Source organism: Taeniopygia guttata, chromosome 4 (assembly GCF_048771995.1).
Source record: "Taeniopygia guttata chromosome 4, bTaeGut7.mat, whole genome shotgun sequence".
Lineage (NCBI taxonomy): Eukaryota > Metazoa > Chordata > Aves > Passeriformes > Estrildidae > Taeniopygia > Taeniopygia guttata.
In genome coordinates this window covers 11,555,625-11,581,173 of record NC_133028.1, presented here as the reverse complement: position 1 = coordinate 11,581,173, position 25,549 = coordinate 11,555,625, and the positions used below count along the sequence as shown (strand labels likewise).

The following is a 25,549-nucleotide window of genomic DNA, read 5'->3' as shown; positions in this document are numbered from 1 at the left end:
AATTGTCAAGTGGATAGGATGCAAAAAACTACAGAAATCCATGTTGTGGTTGGTCATAAGTTATAGTCAGGATCATACAGAGGGTCAATAAAAGACTTACTAGATAGTTGAGTAAAAGGAAAATTAGCAATTGCAATCCAGTAAGTTGTTTATGATCATAGCCTTTAACTAGAGATTAAATCTTCTAATGACATTGTCAGCCTTAGTATGTAAATCTTATATATAGAAATCTACACCATCTTTATAACATTATGCTCATTTAACCTTTAAAAAATATTTGTAAGTGGAATCTTGTTGTAAGTGCAGCCCATATTTTATGTCACTGATTTCCCCCTGCAGCATGCTGCTTGTTGTACAGATCAATATTGTCTTATTGCTTCTTATCTACCTATATGTAAGAAAAGCAGATTATTTTTTTTTTTTAATATTAGTATCCCCTTGTTCCTGTGGAACTGTGCAAATGTATTTAATTACACACACAAATATTATGAATGGCTTCCAACAGATCAGTTCAGGAAATGTCAGAATGAATGTTACTTGTTCCAAAACAGGAACACGCAGCCTTGATGTGAAGGGCTCCTGTCTCACAGCAGTTGATTTTAGGAGTTAAATCTGTGTGTGGTGTTGTAATGAAGCATTGTTCCTTCCCTTCTTCCTGTGCCTTGACATTCATGTGGCAGGACCAGCCTGACGGTCTGTGTGGAAGGAAGATCCAGTCTCCAATGTGTCATTGGTGGATTCTGTGTCAGCCCAGATTGAAGCAGAAGAGTATTTTTGGAGCAGATCTCCCTGTTGTCAACACTCACTGTGTACTTCTTTCCATCGTAGAGCAGTTGCAGTTTGAATGACCTAAATTGCTTTCAGAGGAAACTATAACAGAAGATTTGCTGTGGGTATGTACCAAATATGCCCCAACCCCTAATGATGATGACTGAAACCATGAATTGTCCTCAGCACCTTGAAAGTCTCTAATATGAATCGAATGCACACCATGAAAAATCTCCTGGACATTTGGCACTTTGTGCAGCAGCCAGCAAGCACCTCCTGTATGCCACATGTATTGAACTGGTCTTGGCTCAGTTGGTCAGGGCGTGGTGCTAAGAACACCAAGGTTGTGGGATCAGTCCCTGTGTGGGTTGTTCACTTAAGAGATGGACTCGATGATCCTTGTGGGTCCTTCCAACTCAGAAAATCCTGTGATAAAGTCCCACATGTAAAGTATGCCTTGACGTTTGACTCCTGTTGACTGCCTTGACATTTGCTCCATTTTTTTTCTTTTCTGGGACTACTCCTTCAATATTGCATTCTTTTCCCTTTATAAGTCCTTTCTTGTGTTGCAGTCTGTCTTTGCTGAACCTTGCTCTTTTACACCATATCTCACTTTTTTCTCAGCTTATTATTTTGGTCCGGTCATGTCTTAGCTGCTTCAGACTCCCAGAAGGTCCAGCCAGGTATATGCTGAGGCCCCAGGAATATGGTAATGTTTATTACCTTATTCTGTGTGAAAATGTGTTTCTTCCTCTTTCTTGACCTGTGTGATAATGAAAAAAATCAGTTCTAATACGTTATTTATCAAGCTGGCTTGTTATGATAAAGTAAAATAAAAACCAAGTTATTTTAAATTATTTTAAAAAATTAAGCTAAAACTTTTCTTTTGAAAATACAGTTTTAAAAAACCCTAAGTTTAAACCATAAGTGTATAGTAAGTTATGTTATTAGTAAAAAATGCTTCTAGTTACTTTCCAGTTATTTTTATTCCATAGAGGTTTATTATATTGTCAATATTTTCAGTAGTCAAACCACTGCAGTCACTATGTGTTTCAGATTACTTAGATTAGAATATAGGTTTAGCTTTTTTGTTTGTCTGTTTGTTTTTCTGATACAAAAAATTTTGTCTTATTTTTGATTTTTCAGGTAATTCCATTCAATAATTATTTAATGCCAAGCTAAGAGCTTGACCTGTGCTGAAAGAGCAGAAAAAGTTGGTTTTCTCTCAAACTGTTGATAGGATGATCAGATCTACTAATTAAACACTGGTGACAACAGGAATAAGAGAAAATCAGATTAGTTTGCTAATTTTAGATTAGGAAAGCCTTCCTTATAAATTAGGAAGTTTATTAGAGAAAATATTACTTGGCATTTTTCTTCAGGTATATGGCAGGCTGTACATTTTTACTTTTCATTAAATAGCTTCAAATGCTGTGTTATGCATTTGGGATGAATCAGAATTTATAATCCTAATTAATTTTGACAGAAGTTACAAAGAGGCAGACGTTTAACAAACAAGGCAGATGCTATTCACAGGAGTCTGACTCTATAACCCTGAAGAGTCAAACAATTCTGTATTACTCAAATAAGTTCTTAATTTATTTTTGTCCGTAAAGAGAAAACAACAATGTATGCCAACAATGAAAATTAACTAAGTAAAGAATACAATTGCAAAACAAAAGCAATGGTTATTTAAGGGTTTCTACATGGTAATTCAAATTATCATTAAAATCTGTGTCAATCAGCACAGCTGCAAGTTGTCAGTAGTTCAAAGGCAACACCGTAGCTTTCTTTACTTTTTAGGCTGTCTCACTATTCAAAGATAGAATATTCAAAGAAATTTCTGTGACAAGATGGGAAATAGGAGAAAGATTCAGTGGCAGGACCCTGATGATTATGTTTTCAGTAATTCCTTAGAGGCACGAGGCTTACTCAGCAGTTAAACTGAATTGAAATGTTCTTGTATTGAAATGCTAAGTTACTCTGCAGGAAATCCCATCCATTGTGTTCAGTTACATGGTGGTTAACCAGTCTGTGACTATGGATGGTCTCTTGCTTTTTTTGGTATTTCTTTCTTCTTACTCCTGGTAACACCTTCTCTGTATTTTTAACTGTAAGTACATAAAATAAACTGACCACCATAAGGAAATTGAGCTAACAAAAGCAGCTCACCTTTGGGTATGAACAATGAAGAAACAACAAAATCCCTCAGAAGATCATTAATTTGGACTGAAAATGCTGAGCTGTGTTTTTAATTGTAACAGTTTTAAAATCTGTGCCGTTACTTCAGGCTGTTTCACAATGGATTTAAATGGTTTGTGATGAATAAAATATTGATTGGTGGTTTTGGATGACAGATGCTTCCAAATCTGAACAAACATAACTAATATGAAATTCAAATTCTGATCAAACAAAATATTAATATGAATTTATTATTTCCTTGCTTTTAATAAGCACAGATGTCTTGCCAGTAGCTCAGGCACTTTCAAGCATCACTGCATCACTTTTTGTGGGCTCAGACATGAAGGTGTAGAGCTCTTTCTATGTATGTGCTTTGCATGCAGAATCAAGCTGATGGATATTCAAGCATAACTGATGTTGCCTTTCTTGAATGGAGATTGTAGTCCCAATGTAAAAATCCTGAAACACTTTCCTTTTCAGGTACAGTATCTATTTAGTAATTTAGGGCCAGAAGGGTCCTGCCTCATCAGTGAATCCTGACCTGGTCTTGCAGGCAGTTTGAACATAGAATCCCCTTAACAGGCTGATGCAGCTCTGGGCCTCTTACTGATTGACAATGGGTAAAAAAAGATAAAATTGCTGATACTTGTTTTATCTTCTGCCAGGTTGCTGAAGATAATCAATGCCCTAGTCTAAATGAACAGTCACTTTAGTGAACAATGAAATATATGAACACAAGAATTGCCATGTATGTCAAAATATCATGTTTCTAGGCTGGTATCCCAGGTCTGACAATGGACTGCTCCACAGTGAGATTTGAGAAACCCTTTTCTAAAATCACACAGTGACCTTCCTCTGGGAGAGGCATTTTTGTAAGGGCTGTCAGTGAGAAATCCACCCAAATATGAAGTTAAATGTTTTTTTTTTCCACTCCTGCTATAAAAACTTTGTGTTCATCCTGTTTGTATAAACATTTTAAATTTACTTTTAATGCCTGATGGTGATGAATTTCAGAGGTTAACTGACAATTTTTGTATTTAAAATACATCTGCCTTTTACCTTCACTACTTCCCTGAGTGAAGGTATACCAAAGCTTGGCTAACTCTGGCTATACCATTGATTATATATGTCCATCATATGTCTCTTCTTGTTGACATCTTGCTGAAGCACTTATTTTCAAAGATAATAGAAGAAAGTAAGATTCTCAGAACTAAATGCACTATTTCAGCTGAAGACTAGAATAAGATGGCATGCTAAAATATATTTTTTTATATCAATCCATTACACAAAATAAGTTGGAGAATCTCATGAAATCATGTCTTTCCTTCTCCCATAATCCTACACATTGTTTGTCTTTTTATTTACAGTTGTGTGTTGATCAGAAGCTTTTGTATTCAATCTGTTTACAGTAGTGCTCCTCTCTCTTTCCTGAAAGCTTCTAATTAATATAGAATTTATCTGTGCCTAATTAATTTAGACAGGATTAATGTATAGTGAACCGTGTCTGGATTAAAACCCTCACATGTTAGATTGCTGAGTGGACTGGTGAAGGCATGCAATTCCTTTCAGTTCTAAGGCATTTTGATATGGTAATGAACAAAAAGTTTCACCAATGGGAACAGAAGTTGTGGTATCTTCTTGGATATTTTTTCATAATTTATATGTTTTTAGGAAATCTTCACCAAGAGGCCAAGGCTGGCATGAAGCAGAGCCTGTGCAGGTGTCTTTGAGTGGTGGGCCAGGAGGGAGAAAGCTGACACCGATGTGCACTCTGCATTATTGATTCTAAGAAGGCCCTGGGGAAGGGCAGAGAAGTATTTTATTTTTTTTTCAGCCAGGGACTTAAATATATTTTTGTCCTTCCTAAACAGATGTCCTGATTGTGTTTTCTTAGAAATCATAGAATCCTAGAATGATTTGTGTTGGAAGGAATGGTAAAGATCATCTCTTTCTGACCCTCATGCCATGGGCAGGCACTCCTTCCGCTAGACCAGGTTGCTCAGAGTCCCATCCACCCTCGTTGCCCTGAACACTTTCAAGGGTGGGGCATTCTCTGGGGTGAGGCAACCTGTGCCAGTGTCTCACCACCCTCACAGCAAAGACTTCTTTCCTCATGCCTAATCTAAACTTTGTCTCTTTCTGCCTAAGGCCATTTCCCCTTGGCTATCACTTCATGCCCCTGTCAAAAGTGCCTCTGTTAAAGGCCCCCCTTGGGTACTGGGAGGTGCTCTAAGGTCTCCTCAGAACCTTATCTTCTCCAGGCTGAACAACCCCAAGTTTCTTAGCCTGTCTTCGCAGCAGAGGTGCTCCAGCCCTCTGAACATCTTCACTGCCCTTCTCTGGACAGGCTCCAATAGGCTGATGCTCTTTGGGTCAATGAGTCAGACAAATAAGTTATGTCATTCCCTTAACAGCCTGAGCAAACTCAGCTAAAGATGGGCTGGTGGCTGCAGCCATGGCCAAAGGATCCAGCAGGGATAATACATCCTGTTTAGGAAGCAACAGTGCTTGAGAATTGTAGCTTCATTAGCTGCAATTAGCATGCATAAGCAACATGCTGAGATATGTTCAAGAGTGCAGGACGAGACAAATCTGAAGACAATTACATCCCTTTTCCTCAAAAAATTTAAAATGGACTAAAAAAAAAAAGTATGTTTGTGCAGGAGCAATGCAGTGTATAGTCTATTACCTAGTTGAGTCCTGATGTGCATATAGATATAAAAATCTCATTTCTTGGCAAGAATGTACACAGTGTGTTCAAAGAATGAAAAGATACAATACACTGGGTACACAAAGTAACAATATTTGAGCAGTTACATATAATTTTAGATTGATACAGAGTGTAGATATATAGTAGATTGATATATCTAGTATGTGCACATATATATTAGATACAGGAATAAAATAAAAAATATTTTTGCCTAGTAGTATATATCTGTTGTCTTATTAATTTCACACATCTAAACAGCTGGATGATGTGATGGGGAAAAAAAGAATATTGTTTCCAGAACTTTCAAGTGCACAGCAATTAAAAAATCTGACGGTTTCTGATATACTTTCTGTGGTTATAAAAGAATCTTCACCTAATTAATGAGTCAACCCGTCATGATAGGTCTTACCACAGATCATCAGTTGTTACTTACAAATTCAGCATTCATCATCAGTGTTCCCTCCTTGTGGCAGTCGGTCCATGAAAGACTCATCCGAGATACACAGCACTGGAACATGGCTCTGTCCTGTACTGAGTTGTTCAGGACTCTGACCCTGATCACGACCATCAATCCAAGTCTGTCTTACTTGGAGGAGCTGGAGAGGACCAGGGCCTTTCTGTGTTTAATGCTGCATGAGGCTGATAGCAAAGTATCTGGCTTTCACAGTCTAAGGCTGAAGCGTAGAAACATAAAAACATCCAAAAGAAATGACCATTCCATGTGTAGATATATATATATATATGTGTGTGTATCCAAGCACACATTTTTGTTAGAGTAAGTAAAAAACCCGACCATTTAGCTTAATTTCATGTTAGCTGACTTCATCTAGGCATCATGGCAGAGGTGGATAATGATAAAAATCTCTGTATTGGGTAAATAAATTCGAAAGTGCTAAATCACTAATACTGAAAGAGACCTGCTGAGGTTAGGAGTGTCATTCCCTTGTCCCAGTCTTCTCTGGGTTTGAGTCCACAGAGGGCTACACTGACAGTCCTCATACAGCACAAACTGGGATTTGTTCTTTCCGTGCTCATAACTTCAGGTGCCCTGTTCACCTTCTGTACTCTTTTCATAATTAATTATTTGCCCATTAATTGTGCAAAGCAGAGGTGCTCAAACTGGTAATTTTTCATTACACTGAAACACTGATTTACTATACTGAATAAGCAAAATCCAGCTCTCTTTCTGCTCTTCTCCTTATATTGTTTCTGTAGCTGATGCATTATCAGGCAGCTAGTACAGTTTTGTTTGTCTTGTTTTATGCCAGTTTGTCTTCAGATTAGCTCACAGCACAGCAAGTGCTGTAGCTACAGTTTCTAGTGAGATATTTTAAAATTCTAATGCAGTCTTGCTGCTGCTCAATATGTCTGCAAACTGTCAGATTGTTCATAGCCTTCACATCACTCAGTGGTCTTCTGCGTAAGGACATGTTGGAGCACTTGAGCAGCTTTCATGCTTTCAGACTACTCATTTCTGCCAATATGCATTCTGCATGGAACTCAGAATTCACCAGCATTTTTAGAAGAATAAAATAAAAATGTTGGGGGAAATTTATTTTTATATCTATTTTGCTTATTACATCATCTTTTGCGATTATAAATTACAGAATCTACTATTCCTTATATCAAAAAATGGGGATTTTAAGAAGTGCTCACCTGCAGTTTATAGTAAAACTTTTTTATTTAAAATGCATTTTCAGGTGGGTTTTTTGGTTGGTTGGGTTTTGTGGAACATTAGTTATTTATTACTTTTGTCTTTTCCTTATCATGGAGTGTGAATATCTCAAGATCTTATGGAGGTGTATTTCCAAGGTGTACCACCAACAAAACTGCTTTTGATTGCAGTAGGTGCCATTGCAACAAGATTTGTCCCTCTGATTTTAAAACTGCTGAAAAAAAATACAGCTTTTATTCAAAGATTTTAAAGTGAGAATTCAAGAGAATGCTACAAGGTGACCTAAGAAGAATGCCAGTACTATAATGTGGAAGAAGGGATGCTGCTGGATACATCTGACCAGTATATGTGCCCCTCCTGGTCCACTGCTTTCCTGGTGCCCACAGTACCTTTCTGAAGTGTAGGGACAGAGAATGGAGTGAAACACCATGCCCTGACTTTCCTCCACAGCCACTCTCACAACAGTCAGAAGCTCCTTCCTTTAGGGTCAGATTCTGACATATTAGAAATAATCCTTCCATCCCTGCTCCTTTCTTTTTTATTTCTTGCAGCTATATCTACTCTATTTTTCTAGACAATGGTGTGTGCTTGCAGATGGATGTTCCACTTATGGTTTTGGCTTCCTTTGTTGTTTGAGCAGCATCAATAAGTTTTTTTTTTGTCATTTCATGACAATAAAAAATAGCAGCCTCTTTGCTAGGGAAAGACACAGCCAGGTCTGGTTTCACCAATAGTTAAATCACCAAAATTTGAAAGGAAGTAGAAGTATAATATGGCTGCACATTTTCTGAGAACAGGTTGGCTGGTGAGGGAGGTGTAACCTGTTGGTGTTGGAATAGCTTTGATTCAAATGTGTTCAGGCATCAATGTCGATCCATCTTGAGTTTTCTTAATGCTAGTAGTTGTTAAAGCACATATTTTAAATCAGGAGAGCTCACTAAAACATGGTTTATTTTGGTTGTAGTTTATAACTGGAAGGCTTTGTCTGGGAAAAACTGGATTTTCTGACACTTTTCTGCAATTGTTTAAACTAGACAACCTTTTAAATATACAAGAAATAATTTTTGAAATTGTAAATATTCTCAATGTCCTTAAAATGATTGAAAAAAAAATTCTAATTTGTTTATTTGTAAAGGAGAGTTTCTGCTGCAAGAAGCTGAAGGCAGATATCTCAGCCTCCCTAAGAATCCTGTGCTTATCACCTCCCGCATATTTTAAGAGCACACTTTTAGACATAACACTCAGATCCTTATGTTAGATCCATTTTTCAAACTCACAGAAATCAGATACATCATGATGCTTTCAGAATGTAAATATTTAATACAGACTTTTTGCAGATGGAACCATATTGATCTCATGTTCCTAATCTTTACAACTTTGTCATTTGTCTGACTGAAATTTGAAAGCTGTCCTTTCTGGGGTGTGGTGTCCTCTTTCCATTTGTGCTGAACAACCTGACAAAACTCCAAACCATTAGGACTTTAATTGTGTAATTCAGTTTCTCAGCTTTATTGGAACTGTGTTTTGGTTCATTATTGAAATAGACTGCACTTCATAAATAAACTGTAAGCTGAGAGTCCAAGTGTGAATGAAAAATTCTGAGCTTCATACTCAGAAGGTATAATTCAAACTACAAAGCAGGTCTTTTTCAGAAGGAGTAGTCATTAAATAGAGTAAAATCAAAGCTTCCAACACTTCTTCTGTGTTGAGATACTAAGTTAGGATAATAAAAGTTTTACTAAAGAGAATTAATTAAATGAAGCTATATGTAGACCATAAGTAACAGAACATTCACTATGACTGTGATGAGAGGGCACTTGATTGTAGTAGAATCTTCTCTCTTTTTATGAAATTAATAATATATGTTCTTCATGGCTTAGAGCTAGAATTTTAATAAGTAGTAACTACACCTTGCTTCTGTTCAGATTGATATTAATTATATGATAGAGACCATAATTTCTGGTATTATCTGTTGGTGACAAGACTTTGCCCAATTAAACTGGAATAGACTTTGCACCTTATTATAATGCAAAGGAGCAGGTAGGTGCCATGTAATGTTTTAGGAGAATAGGAAATATAGAGGTCATCCTGTATGAGGATAAAACTGAATGTTTAGAAACCTAATAGTTTACAGCTCCTTTTTCCTGGTGAACATTTCTAGAATTTTACCATCACTGTGCACTAGGAAGAGTTCAATAAATTTTAACCAAAATTGCTGCTGAAAATGTCTAGTAACTAATAATAACCTATCCAGCAGATGCAGATTTCTTTCTGCAGTTCTGTTTTTGCCATTATATCTTTAATCCTATTTGTCCAGAACACATACTGCAGCCTACCCTCACAATTTCTGAGACATTAAATCATTTAATTTTCCTAAATTCCTCTGTGAGGAGCTAACTTTTTCTCACAATTCAGTAATCTTCCACCACCTCCTTCACTGAAATAACACATTCCTTAAGGGGGAGTCTTCAAGCTTGGTGCTTTTGCACCAAGTTTCTTGGGCCCCAGATGTTCACATGGCTGATTTGCTTAATATCTTGTAAAAGTCAATTAAAGGTCATGAGATTATAGCATTTGGACAAGATTCTGGTACTTGTCTGGCTAGTTTGATAATGCCATCATGTCAGTCATTCAATTTCACATATCTTTGTTGATATTTAGTTATTATTGCTTTGTATCTGAGTGTATGAAGGGATAGAAGATGTGCTTGCTGCTGTGCTCTCCTTTTATAGTTTAGCTACTTTGCATTTAAAAAGTTAAAGTGATGATACAAACAAAGCAGAGATATAAATAGAATACTTTCTCTCAATATCTAGTAACAGATGTTTGGAGAAAAAGGAAACAGGGCAAATACTGACTAATCTTTCCCTGGTGCCATCCAGCCTTTCTGTAAATTGTAACTCATGGACTTTCAGACCTGGCTGGATGTTCCATCTGCATCTGCCTTAATGTGCCATTACCTATCTCTACTCTTTCTTTATACTTCGGACTTCTACAACATCTCATTATATGAAGAAGTGTTTCTTTTAAAATGTTTTATCCCTTCTGCATGCCAGATTCATGAGCTACTTTCTCCTTACCAATTATTTCATAGAACTGTATTGTACTCCTCTTTAGTCATCCTTCAGCCAAGCTCAAGACTCTGCTAGTCTCTTCACATACAGTGTTGCATACCAGCAACATACTAGTGTTGCTCATACTTTCAGTCATCCTTGCATGTTCTCTTCTTCCTTTCTGTTACACCCTTTGTGAAATGGCAAGATCAGCACTGCACACAGAATTTTATAGAATCATAGAATAGTTTGGGGTGGAAAGGACTTTATCCACCACCCTCTGCCATGAGCAGGGACGCCTTTCAGGTTGATTGCAGCCCCATCCAACCCAGCTTTGAACACTTCCAAGGATGAGGAATCCACAACTTCTCTGGGTAAAGTATAAACACAACAGTTATAGCTGTGTTTGCATCTATTCCTGATTTATTTTTTTGAAAAATGTGACCATACTAGGGGAAAATAATGTTTGAATACCTTGTCATGACATTACAAGGTCTTTACAGGGCATTTACCTTACAGCTGTGCAGTTCATCCAGGAAGAGGAGAACTTACCCTTTTAATCTCATCTAATGCACCCTTTCCTACTTTTACATATTTTCAGAGCACCCAAATCCTGAAATTCTCTTCACTGGTTATGACAGGTTCCGTAGAAGATACTTCTTTGACCTGTCCTTCCTTTAGCTGTTTCACTTCTGAGTTCCACAGCTGCCTCTGGCTGCTTCTTTGGTGTAACTGTTGCTCCCTGGGTTGTGTATGCAAAAGTCCTCCCCAGATTACACATGCCAGTACCTGTCATGTATATGCCATATTCTGGTCTATACGGTATATATATGTATGTATGTATGTAGGTATGTATATGTATATATATGTACACACACGTACTGTAAGTATGTACTGTATATGCTCCTTCTCCATTACTTTGTTTATCAAGTGATACTAATTACAATCGAGATTATATTTTCTTGTGCCTTAGACATATCTTCAAGTGAAGATGTCAAAACCCCAGTTCTCTGCAGCTACAGTAGTAAACAAACTAAATAAATTGCTAAATACACAGTAAGGTTAATAACAAGCACTTCCTGTCATAGTATTGTATTCATGGTTTTATGCACAGGAAGTCTTTTGTACTCGTGACATGATAAAAAGTTATTGATAATTGAAACATCTGCTTAAAAAAGCTACAAAATATTCCATGACTAACAAACTTCTGCCTAAGATATATTTTTCTCCTCATAATCTTAGACCTGTATGTACAACATGTAAGGAATTTTGAGAGTAATAAATGAAAGTTGTTGTAGAAATAATACAAGAGTGGTTAAGAATGACTTTTAAATGGTTCGGTGAAGTAGATACTGGAAAAGCAATCTAAATTCTATCAGACAAGGTAATGGAGGGTAAAGAAGCTGGCAAGCAGAGTGACTGGAAAACTAAATGATAATATAAGCCTAAAGCATAGAAGAGCTTTGAAAATCTGTATGCAAATGGACCAGGAGACCAAGGAATACAAGGAAGACTGTAGCTTGAAAGGAGTTAAAGGAATATCTGGTGGAAAAGGGGTAGAGGAAAAGCTGAGCCAAAGGTATTGCTCAGTACTTATGCTCTTTTGAGGGCTAAATTCCCATTTGTGGTGTTCTGGTTTAAAATAAGGCCTATGCACATGTAAAATGTAGCTGGTAATGGCCATCTGGTGAACCTCTTGGCTCCAAACCAGGGTCAGCTGTACCTCAGCCATTCTCCAGAAAGCCTTGTTCTACTGGTGCTTAAAAAAGTGCACAGGGATCTGCAGTCACCAGAGGCGTTCTCCTCCAAGTGTTGGCAATTCACCTTATGGAATGTTTCCTGATTTGGATTTCCTGATTTGGATTTCACCTTATGGAACGTTTCCTTAACATTTCTTTCTGCATTTCAGATATTTTACTTCCAGCCACCTCCTCAGCTATGAGAATGAGATCTTGCTGCCTTATTAGCTTGAATCTCAAACTTCCATTTTCTGCTGCCCAAATCATCCCTAATGTCTGTATGATATGCTTGGGCTCTAGTTTGGAGTGATCTGATCACCTCTGGAGACAGGGAACATAGTGTGTCATCAACAAAATAGGAGAGATGTTGCATTTCTTTCTAGTGTATTTTACACAGAAATACTTGCATATTGGCCTGATAGCTACATGTAGCTACTTTTTTGGCTGGGTAACTAGCACCCAATTACAAATGTATGAATGCACCATATTAAGCCTGGAAGAAATGCCTGGTTTTAAAAGGAGAATGCTTCTTAGAGAAACCCATGGGAATACAATCTAGGGAAACATTCATGGCTGGTAAATTCTAATTTGAATATGTTTCATCATAAGCGTTGTGACAATAGAGTGATTACTGATTTTTTCTGAGAAATGCATAATTAAAATAGCAGAGAGACAAATTCAGTTCTCATATGAAACAATTGCTGAGAAAGGTGTTCCCAGTGCTTTTCTAGAACTAGACAAGTATTCACAGGTTTCTTTAGCAATAAAAAGTTCTCTGAAAAGAAAGCTGAGCACCACAGTCCAGCCACATGACAAGGTATCCTGAGTGAGTGAATCAGTGTATCACATGCCTACCACAGGAGGATCCTGTGGGAGTTTCAGAGATTTGGTGTGTGTTGATGGCCTTGCTGCTGTTGAATATGGTAAAATAACAGATGCTGTGTTGAAATTTTGTGTGAGGAGAGGACTATTTTTAAGTGTCTTATCCAATATGGTTCCTTGAGGATTTGGAAAGAAGGATGTTCAGACATCCTGCCAGATGAATGCTCTTTCTATATTGGTCAGTCCTACAGCTGCACTCAGTGTATAACCAAGCCTAAGTTCAACACATATGCTGTTTGGAACAATTTACTCTGTTGACTTCAAAGTGGGTAAGAATTTGATGTAATTTGCTTTATTTTTAGCCAGTTGGATAGTGCCACTACTGGATATTATTTAGTTTTGATTAGCTTCATCAGTGCACAGAACTAGTACATTTTAAACACTAAAATTAATCATACAGCAGTGCCAGTTACCAACTCTCAGCACTCTGATGAGAAGAGCAGCCAGAAGTGCAGGTGTTCAGATGAGGAATGTTGTAGCATTAAGAGCCAAACCTTTCTGCCTCTTACACCTGCACATGTTTGGAAAATAAATAGAGCCAACTAAAACTCTTCTAAAATATTATTGTCCAGGGATTCCCTACCCAAACACTTGTGACACTCATATATTAAAAGAGAAGCAGATGCTATTCTGAAAAATGTAAAGCATGATATTGCACAGAAGGTGATGTGATCTACTTATGCTCATCAGAACAGCAGGAAGTATTTGATCACCTGCAGAGTCCGGCCCTGACTCCATAGACTGGTGTATCATTATCTAAAAAGCCTCCTCTTGCTCCCTATTAAATCAACGATAGTGTTCTCATCTTGTTGTCATTAATGGGTCAACTCATGGGAATATTTCATAAGATTATATTCACATTCATGATCTGTCAACTCAAATCTTTGCAAATATCTTCTTTCTTGTTTATTGTTTTAAGGGAGACACTTAAACTTTCCACCTGTCTTCTGTCTTTTTTTTTTTTTTTTTTTTTTGGTTGTTGTTGTTGTCCTATTGTAGGTTCATTTATTTTAACACTCAAAATTGGAGGGTCAAACTAACTACAGATGTAAGCGGTGCATTTATTGATTCAGTGATAAATACCTCATTCACAGTCTGCATGGCAAAATCTGGTTTTTGTAAGAAAATCTACTCTGAACACTGCTGCTCTACTTTTTTGAAGATGTTGATTCAGAATGTTTTAGAAATTGGCTCAAGTAAATTTGTGGAAACAATAAATCCCATGGGATAGTATTCTCTGAAAGTTGCACAGACCCTCACATAAGTTCTTCTGCTGAAAAGCAAGGTCCTCTTTTAATACAGGACGCACAGATGCCTAATATGTATCTTCTGGAAGTCTGGAGGAGACAAGATAAAGAATGGTACAGAACATTCATAATCAGTAAACCTTTTATGAAGAAAAGTCAGATCTTGACTTACCTTTCCAGGAAGCTCCCTAAGGAAAGGGCAAACATGGATGTGAATCTCTTCATGGTGTCCAGTGAGACGTGTCTCAGGGAGGAGACGGTGCAGTCTCTGCTGGAGTTTCAGCTAGCTAAATCAGCATAAACCCAGCAGCCTGGGTAACAGCTGGGGCCAGCACACCTGTGCAGAGCTAGTTGGGTTGTCTCTTTCAACCCCATGTGTGAATCTAGTTTAATGTGTAAAACTCAGGGAAACCACAATTACAAGATGATGATGATGGGGAATACTGGCAGAACTCTTTAAGGTAATAAACACTATGAAGAGAAAGAGTTAAACTTTTTGGAGAGATTGAAAGGATATCTAAGTAACTGGAAATAATGGAACCTAGTGAAAAAAAAAGTTAGAAAACATATCTTATTTGCATTATGGCTCTAATGGCCCTAATAATGGCTCTTGGAACATTTCTTCCATTTGAGCTTATGTAAGGCCTACGTCCACCTGAAAAAGATCCCCGTAGGCTTGGTTTGCATGTCAGAAGGACTATCTAAGGGCTAACCCCAACATTTGTAATAGGAGAAACAATAAGTGGATGGCTGTGGCTCTTAAGACATTATTAAATTTTATGTATATGTCAGAGGTGGTAAATTTCTGAGTGGCCAGAGGCTGCTTTTGTTCTCTAGTAGGTGTTTGGTGGCCAGAAGTAGAAGCAGTATTTCTGTTGCATTGCATGACCTGTCCTAGATTAGCATCCTCTGTATAACCCATACACCAAAATATCCTTTAATTTGGCTGGTCTGTTGACCTGATGGCATACTTGGGATCCAGGTATTTCTAAGGTGTCATTCCTCTAGGACTTAAAAACCTTAGATTACTAAGCAGCCTCTGCCTTTAACTATGCTGCAAATGGGTTTCCAGCCTGGTTTAGGGGTCACAGCATGAATAAGGCTGTAGAGTAAGTTGGAAATAAAAGGTCCAGATGACCAATATGACAGCTTACATTGAGGCATCAGTAGTATGGGAAATACAACCATGAAGTGAATCCTTCTCTGAAATGCTAATGCTTCGTGGATGCAATGGACACGAAGTGAGTATTTGCACAATTTAAATCCTTTTAAAAATCTCATTTAAATATTTTATTTCAAGGCTTGCAAAGGAAGATTCCTAGTGAAATCAGTGGATCCATTTGCATTATTTAAGTTAAATTAGTTAAATATTTGCTCAAGGTCTCTGCTGATTTGTGAGCCTTGGTAAGGGTCTTCCTTTACTGTTTTTTTTTTTTTTTAATTGCAAAATCAGTAATGTATTCAATATATTATCCATAATTTATAACCTAACAGTAACAATCACAAATGCTGCTGTGGTGACTGATTAAACTAATGAAGTCCAGGAGCATATGCAATACTCCACAGTTGGAAAAAAAACTAGACTGGTTTTGGAGATGGAAGGATAATTGAGTATGCACCTGATTCATAGTAATACTCATATCCCTAGGGATAACTATTAATACAGCTCAGGTGGAAAACCGGAAAATTAAGGTTCTTTGAAAATGTAGTGGTAGAAATAAACTGGAGATGAGAAAAATTCTGTAGCAAGATATATACTACTGAATCTCTTCACTAATATTTTCTGCTGACAACAGAAACCCCATGAGAAAGCTTTTTTTTTAAAATTTTTTTTCTTCCCAAATCAGAAGATTTGTATCTACTTTCATGCAGTTCTATGCAGGCTGAAACTGCAAGAGCTGGTACTACTGCTGGAAAATTACAGGAACAATGGTTTATTCCTGTATCAAAAACTGAACAAGGGAAAACATACAAACACTGCACTATTGGCACAAAGGGTGATTATTTTTGCCACATAAAACAGTTTTAAAATTCATGGGGAAAAGTAATTTTTGACAGTATGGTGTAGGTGGTTTCAGTCTTATAAAAATAGTTATGGATGGTTTATTTGCTTTTCAGACTGCTATTTTTGCTCTACCATTCAGGTATTTTTAATGGCTTTTCTTGAATAAGACTTACAGTAGTTAAGTTTATGGATGGATGAATTTATATGATTACAGCAGACTAAAACTGCAGAATCTTCACAATAGCAGAAACAAATCTTTGGGCTTATGGTATTTCTCTTGAGCAAGTTATCTTTGAAGAAAATATATGATAATTCTGTTTGATAGAGGTTTTTTTTAATACGGTATTTATTTTAAGTGTTTCAGTGGGTAAATGTACTACTGCTCTGGCTAGACTCTGAATCATATATGAAATTAGAGTGAGGTGTGGGACTTTAGCAGTAGTGTTGTCACTAAAATGTATATGAAAGTAATTCTCTGTTACTTTGTCAATTTTTACAGTTTGGGTGATGCAAATTCAGATTTCAAACACTCTTTCATGAGCCCTAGGCAGATTTGTTTTGTTAGGTGAATCAAATGTAATTTTGCCTAGATTTTGTGTTCTGTCTTCTATAGTTCTGAGATACAGAATTATCAACCAAAGATGGAAAAAATAATTCTAGTTTAAGTTCCTTTTTCATAAAAATTACTCCCCAAGGCCAGGCTGGATGGTGCTTTGAGCAACCTGATCTAGTGGAAGGTTCCCTGCTCATGGCATCGAGTCAAAACTAGATGATCTTTAAGATCCCTTCCAACCCAAACTATTCTATGATTCAAATGCAGAAGCAATTATCTCAACTCCAGTAATGTTATAGCCACCAAACACTTTTGCAAGTTTAGTCAGGCAGGAGAAAATGGTGACAGCATCATGCTAGACCCTTCTGACACAGCACTGTGAAAGAAAAACTAAAATGTTGAAAAGTCATGAGAATGTCTTAAATAATATAAAATTAAAATGAAGTTCTTGACCCCTCTTTGTTTGTTTTCCAGTATCCTGAGTGCAGAGGATTAATTTATTCTGTGTTTTCAGTCTTTCTTTGAAGACATGAGGACTGTCACACTTGCTAAAGCCAGCACATTATTTATGTAATCTCCTGATCTTACAGCTGGAGCTCTATGACAAATATTGTGACTATAAACTGTTGTATAAGCTTTATGTATTAGAATCACAGAATGGTTTGAGTTGGAAGGGACCTTAAAGATCATCCAGTTCCACCCCGTGTCATGGGCAGGGAACTTTCCACCAGGTTACTCAGAGCCCCATTTAGGCTGGCCTTGAACACTTCCAGGGATGGAGAGTCCACAGCCCCTCTGTGCTAGTGAATTGTTTCCTATGGACACACCTTTGCTCTTCCTTACCTCTCACACGGTGCTTATTGCCAGCTTCAAAGTGAACGATGTACCAGGCATATGGAACAAACACTGATGTTTGCCAGGCTTCCCTGCTCGTGATAATTCCAAAGAAAACTGAAACAGCCACTAATGCCAAGTTTCTAAATGCAAATTCATTTTCTAATCCATATGGGCTCACAGATCCCATTGATCTGCCTAGAAATTAGGAACCAAGAGCTTCCAAAATGTCTACCTGCATTTTTAGACATTTAGACGCTTTCAAGATTCTGGGTGAAAGGAAACTTCACAGTAGGCTACAAGTGTTTGGGAATGGAGAGAAAATGTCACATAGAAAACAAAAAAGAAAAAAGAGAAATACTTTACCTTTTCATCCTTTGTGTTTCTATGAGGTACCAGTGAGAGGATATATAGTGGGCTGTTCAAAACAGTATGATATTTACGCACCAGTTTGGTTTTGCTCAAGGTATTTGGGTCATCCTGTGTTCATAGGACAATGACAAAAGGTACCTTTTCTTAGGGAAAAGTAGTATAGTGTCTTGATATATGTAACCTGGCTTGGTGCATAAAATAAGATTTTTAAGATGTTAAAAATATGGCAGGGTTTTGTTTAACTGGCTTAAATGCAGAGCAAGAGTGACTTAAAGGAAATAAATGTTTAAGTGGAGAAATGGAATCGATAAGGGATGCCTTGGAAAGTGTGAAGTGCTTTGTATTTCTCCAGCTCGTGATTCCAAAGCCCTCCAGCCTTTTGCTTACATAAAACATCTGCCTCCAGCTGTTTTGCTTTTCAAAAACAATAGTTTGTAGGAGAGGAATTGGCACCAGTTGTCTATTATGTTTCTATTACTTTAATTTTCACTATTACTCATACGGCTTTTTTTTGGAAAATGATCTTCCCAAAATGTGTGGCAGTCAGGTTCCCTGGCATCTGATAGTACACATTTTTCACAGTGCTACGTTATTTCAGTAACTTCCTTTTTTGGGGAAAGACTTATCTCTATCTATTCACCGAGACCATGCAAATTTTTATAGCAAGCAAACAAGAAAAAAAAAACTACATGAAAAATAATAGAAAGATTATTTTTTCTATTATTAGATCAGAAAAAAAAATACTACCTAAACAAAATTAATGTACAATTCTGTTAATTATTTAAAGACACTGCTGGAGGTTGTTACTTTCAGTAAATCTTTCACAGCTTAAGAATAGTGTGGTTTTCTATGTTTTAGCTGAATATGTCTTCTGCAGAAAACCCTCTCATTTTCTTTGTTTGGCTTTGAACCAACCAGTGCTGCATCTGCAGACCTCAGCCATGAGACAAAATTTAGCACACTCCCTGGAAAACTCAGAGCAAAAGCCTTCCCAATCCCTTGGAACAGGCACACCAGACCACACAGTTAGGTCCCAGTCCCACACCCACTTAAGCTTGCAATATAAAGGATTTTCTCTATGGTCAAAACATATTAACCATAAATTGGAGCCTACTCACATCTGCATTCCTTGCTAAGCTCTTTCCATGAAGAGTTCAAGGGGACTGAGGTAGCTGTAAACATGTCATCCTGCTTCCCACTAAACATCTACCAGATGGGAACATCTCCCACTAGAAAAATGGTGCCTTTATGTAGTGTCCAGATCTTACAGCTGGAGCTCTGGATACTTTGCAAAAGACTAAGACTGATTTAGAATGGTTTGGTTTTATGTGAGCTTAATATTTATTTTTCTCACACCATTTTCTCAGAAATGCAACTGCAGTAGAAAACTGTTTAATAAAACGACACTGAGAAAAGTACTGTTAAGATTAGATCAGAATTTAAGTGGTTGCTAGGACATTAACATTATATTTGAAATAAAAGGAACTTAATAGACAAATATGAAGCTGAATCTAAACCTGAGGATTACATCCTTCATATGACATTGTGATTATCTAAATACCCAAATATTTCACAACTTTCCATCTTTTGCCAAATAAGCTCCATTAAATTTTAGGGCAGAAAACACACTACAAAAAGCTACTCTGGGAAAAGCAAGGTTCCACAATCTGTCTGGCCACATAAACAAAAATAATTTTGTTCTCTTGTAAGGTCTTAAGGTATGGACAATGAATCCAACTCTCATGTTTTCAGAACTTTGCTCATTAATTGCCGATGAGAAATTATGAAGGTTGAAGACAGATAATCTTACAATAGCCACCACAACATTCCACGTTAATTTTTTATTTTCTGTTTCAGACTAAGCCACTGTTTCAGGCTTTGTGGCATAACAAATGTGTTATTTTTTCTTTTGATTGATGAAATATAAAACCTAAGGAGATCATGACAGCTTGTATTAATTGTCAGCCTGTTTTCTCAGTGACAGTGATTGTACAGCCTGTTTTCTCTTTTATTTTATAAGCTAGAACTAAACAAAATTATCCTGTATATTTACCTACTCATTAGTAAAAGTGTTGAGCTGCTCAATTACTTTCATTGAATTGGTGACTGCCTGTTTACAGGCTACTGGCCGAGGGGTGGTTGTGTCAGTTTTTTCTGTGTACATGCTGTTTACTAACTTGATACTGGAAAAAATTGGAAATTATTTATTTTTTCCTTAAATCACTTACAGCTCTTCCAAATTTTTTCTCATAAGTGCATGTCAGCTAGTATACCTGGAGAGAGCTCTCTGTAATAATCAGACATAATACACTATACTGAAATCCACTCTTTTATATTGTTCAAATTTGAACAGGATAATTGAACATGTACTTTGTAGCTTAGTCAGTTCTTCATAGAACAAAGACAGTTACTCACTTTTTTTTTAACTTCAGAACTTCCCACAGAAGTAGAATTTTTTTCCTTTGTGACAAGGAATGCTACCTATTAATTAGGCTTTCTTCTGTGGGCATCTGGACTGGCTGCTGACAGCAATGTCTCAATGAATTAATGAGAATAAAACAACCTGACACCTGCTTCATTTTTTATTCTGTCAAATGGAGCAACTACTGAGAAAAGTGTTAAGACACCAAGATTTGTTGACTATAGAAAGATTTTTATTTTGGTAGTTGCAGTATAGAAATAAAAATTATTTTGGAACCTCAGAGGCATAGCTAAATACAAGCTCTGCTGTTTGGCATAAGGGTATGGCATTATGTATAATAATTTCATTTAACAAAGAAGAAAGCATTTGGGTTTTGTTAATTGAGTAATGAGGAAGTAAAGCTTTGCTGTTTATTAAGTTATTTAATGATATGGTCAGAGTGAATCATAAGGTGTTTTGGAGTTGGGCATTTTGAAAAACGAGTGAGATTAAGTTGCTTTCATGCATGAGCATTTTGTCAAAAATCCTGCAGGTCCCTGTGCTTTTAGTGATGTGGTAAACATAAACACAATGTAACTGGAAGTTGTTTTATATCTAATGAATAGAATAAGGTATCCTAAATACACCTTGATACATTGATTTAAATCAATCTTTAAAAGAGGTGAACAATACACGAGGAGCTTGCTTAAATAGGTAATTCTTCTGTAATTTTCTACCATATTGTGCATCTGCAGTCATCTTGATTTATCAACCTAAGGCAGCTATGAGTGTGAAACATGTAACAAATTGTTATCAATATTTTAATTTGCAAGCTAAAGTATTATTAGCATTGCATCTTGGTTTCTGCCTGAGCAGGATTTGAAGCTTTCTGTAATATTTTCAGTATTTGATCAGAAATTGATGTGGTAAAAATAAAGTGGGTTAATTGAAGCCTTTTAATCTAATGTGACAGTCAGTAAAAATGTAAGTAAATGTTATTAGTATAACAGTAATAATTCTGCCATTAACAGGAAGAAACTTGCCTTGGATTTCTGCGCCTTTTCTATTTCTATTCTGGGACTAGACAAGCTTAGAGGTTTGTGATACTCAGTAATTTATCTTTTTGTCTGCCCCGTGTATTTGCTGAGACAGAGTTTATAAGAGACATAAAAGATTACAGACATTTAGGGAAACCTCTTTGTTTTAGGAATCCTTAAACTAAATCTAAACCATCCTTTAGGCTTAAGAAGTTCCAGTTAAACAAAATTTGAAACTGGCAGAGCTCTTCACTTATCAGAGTTGGTCTCTTACATTGCTTAGCTTGATCTTTCTAGACAAAGTTATGTTTGCTAGTCTGTCAATTAGCTTCCTTTATTAGCAACTTTGACGCTAACAAACCCATGAAAATCAGTAGCACTTCTGTTCTCTTGTGTTTGCATTTCACCTAAAATAGTCACAACAGGATAAGAAGTAATTAAATATTCTGGTCATGCTTTGGACTAGAAGTATGTTGTTTTGATTGTCCTTTGCATAACCAAACATTGTGGATGGAAGCTGGATCAACCTTTGTTTCTCTTTTTGTACAGTACCTACCTAAGACAATTGGGCTCTGACCTGCGATGCAGTCACCTGACTTTCAACAAAATAAAGACATCATTTTATCTTTTAGGTGACTTAGCTACAGGACTATGAATGCATTAATGGGAGTTATATAATGAAGTTTCTTTTCCAGTTATGCAAACCTTGGCATTCTCATCCAATCTGCTCCATACTCATATTTTGAAACTCTGCTGTCATTAAGTGTGCACCACAGTGAAATAATGCCATATGGGTATTGTTTTTACAGCATCCCTTGTCTAGAGATACATTTTATGATTGTGAATTACTGATATATTAAATATACATTATTTATTAGATTGCAGTATTCAGTAACTATGCATTAATCTGGTTGATATAAACCCAGTTTCAACAGCCATTGAAGAAGCCATGTAAAAGCCTGTCACTAAGTGGCAGAGAGAAGAGATGATGCAAAGATTTTCAGAGTGTTGCCCACACATCTGTCTTGGTTATGATAATCTCTAAAGAAAGGAAAATGGAGAAGTTACTTTTGGTTCCATCAAATCCTTGACCTCTGTAAAGCCTGACACTAAGGGATTCAATTAGTGACAAGTGCAGTTGTAGGTTGAGTGATTCATCCCCGTGTATTCAAATTTCACAATTCATACATAAGAATTACATCCATTTCTCTCACCTTTAGCATTCTTTAGGTGAAATTTTTGATTAACTTGCCTAATAATAAAAGGCTTGATTAGTCCTTGTCAGTGAGTGGATCTGTCCATCCACTTTGGTCAGAGTCTTCTGAGCCCTTAAGACAATTTCAGTTAAATTGGCAAACTGGGGGTGATCACAAAAAATAAATGGCAAGTTTTGTGATTGAGCAGACAAGGAGAACTTTATTAGTGGGTTTGCTATGTTCCTGTGAAAATCATGGAAAAGACATTCTGACAGTGGGGAAAGACTCAAGCAGACCTTGCAGTTGACCATAAGGTGCAAGGCTGGAGGAAACCAGGCTTCATTAATGTTGCATCATTCTGCAACAACTGCTTGGTTTTCTTTTCCTTTTTAAGTCTCATTATGGGAAGTGTCAGTAATGGACAGATACAGAGAGCTTGACTTTTAGGAATGTGGATGTTACCATCTCTTTGCTGCTGCTCTTGGGAGCCCAACCTGTCAAACACAGTGGTGAATGCAAAATAGATGAGCATGACAAAGTCCAGCCACATTTATTCGGGTGAAGTATTAGGATTTGCATGCTAGTATTAACATGTAGGGTCTTGGGCCCTTCCATCTCTTCTGAATACTTTTAGGTTATTCTACAAACTGTGGGTAAAAGCCACAGTTACACAGGAGATAGACCATGATATAAGAATCAGAATTATTGTATTCCAAATAATGGGGAAATTACCCCTTCCAGTAGGTTGATACAGCTTTTGTTGGTCAATAATTCTGCATTGCATTTTTTCTCTTGTTCCTCTTTGTGCAGAGGTGTAAAAAATGGAAGGTGACTCAGTATGGAACTGTCATTCCAACAGGAATCACTTCCTGCTTGTGTGTCTTCTGTGAGCTGTTGAATCACTGCCCAATTTTTGTGTCCCTGAAGAACATGCCCAAACAGCAGTGATTCAAGTAAGTGTTGGACCACAGCTGTTGTTGAGACCAGTTTACAAGAGTCAAGAGAGTTATGTCTGGAAAATTAACTTTCTGCTCACTTAAACCCGGGTGTTTTTTTGCTTTACAAGGGGTAATATTTCAGAGGGATAAGATACTGTGAGAAAACTAAATGGATGCAAAGTCAGTCTTGTCTCATGCTCCTGTTTCATCTTTCTTAGCTCTCTATAGCTTCTCCTAGGCCTTCTGAGCTTTTGATATTGTCTGCAGAATCAAGACCCGAGACCAAAAATTAACTTTCTCTTTACACAAGATGTACTTCAGAAATGAATTTAATACATGGCCCCTTCAAGAGTCCCAGAGGCAGTTACTGGTGACCTGGTCATGTGGTGCTGCCTACCTGAGTTTCTGTCAGTGCCTGGGCTCCTGTTGACAGGGTGTTTAAAACAGAATCTCCATAAATGGCATCTGGAGACTCCTAGGTAAGGGGCAATATCTTCTTTTGGTTCAGACACTGTGCTGTAGGAACAAGGGGGAAGGCTGCACAGAGGTTGTTTTGAGATTGTAGGGCTGTGCTTGGAATTCTGAAAGAGGATTTTACTGGGAGCTGTAGAAAAAGCACATGTGATTTTTAAAGAATACTATTTTAAATCTTTATTCTGCATTTATTTTGAAATGGAGAGTCATCCTGAATTTGAAACTGCCTTCTGCTTCGAGCTATTACAGTAATAACAGGGCAGGTTACCATATGTCTCCTAGCACTGAAGGTGTGCAGCTAATACATAGTCATATAGCTTGCTGAAAGTAATTTTTACAAAAATTTGGTATAACCAGGTCACTTTAGGTCACTATAAACAGTACAGTTAAACCACTGGATACTATTTTTTCTATTAATCTTCCTAGAAAAGCCTTTGTAATCCTAATTTTCTAGGCCATTAGGGTAAAGGCAGATTATAGCTAAAGCTGGTTTATTAACTTTACTCACCTTGGGTTTAACCAGCCCAGATCTTCTTTGTTAGGTGCCTACACCTGGAGTCTTTACTTTCATCAATAATATTTCAAACTTGTTTTCTTTCATTTAGGTCTGAGTATCCTTATGTTACCATGAAGTTAGATTGAGCTTCAGAGCTGGCCCTAGGCTGAGCAGCAGGTTGGACCAGGGGTTTTCCAGAGGTCCCTGCCAATCTCAGTTATTGCGGGTTTCTACCTTACGCCCTCTTCACAGCACGTAAGGCAAACTGCTTCACAAGTCCCAGTTTATTCACAGCACACTGCAGTGAAGTAGGAAGAGCACCCAAACTGTGTGGCTGAATCTTCTTCTGCCGCTTCACCTGTCAGTTGAGTGACACCACCCTGCACAGGTCCAGGCATTGGACTCCCACGCCAGGAGAGCATTTCTTGGGGCTGCCATGGATCAGTCCCAAATTGCAAGGCACACGTCCCCACAGTGTGCAACAACTGATCAGCAGTTGCCTCTGGACGATGCAGGTGACGAGCCTGGTGCCTCCTAGGACCTGAGGGGCAGAAGAATGGACAGGATCCTTTTCCCCATGGAAGCGCTTGTCTTAATGACAGGAATCGTATTTTGGCACTGGCTTCATTTGCTCCTCAGCTCTCAGCTCCTGACCACAGACCCCTTCAGACCGTTTCACTGCAGCCTCCCGGGAGGGGCGGCCAAACCAAGGCCATCCATCCCTCGTGTCCAAAGAGGCAGCGGCTGCACCCCTCGGGCAGCAGCGCACCCGCGCCGAGCCTCTGCGTGAGCCTTGCTCGGGCGCTCTCGGAAGGCCTTTCCCTGGAGCCTCGCGTGAAAGTTCACAAGCGGCGGGGCTCGGTCCCCGCCGCGGCTGCCGCGGGGCGCGAGTGGCGTGTCCGCGAGTGCCGGAGCCCGCCCGGCGTTTCGGCGCGGACCAGCAGATGGCGGCGCCGCCCCGGCTGGGCGCGCAGCCCCGCGCACGGCG

The 25,549-nt window shown here is 37.8% G+C and overlaps 1 long non-coding RNA gene across 1 annotated transcript; it reads right to left on the bottom strand.

Moving 5' to 3' along the window:
• Nucleotides 1-408: 408 nt before the first annotated feature.
• Nucleotides 409-25,239, bottom strand: LOC140683905 (uncharacterized). Its single transcript, XR_012055522.1, has 2 exons — nt 24,574-25,239; nt 409-1,531 (listed from the first exon to the last, which is right to left on the bottom strand). It is a non-coding gene; the product is annotated as an uncharacterized lncRNA (long non-coding RNA).
• Between the last annotated feature and the right edge of the window lie 310 nt (nt 25,240-25,549).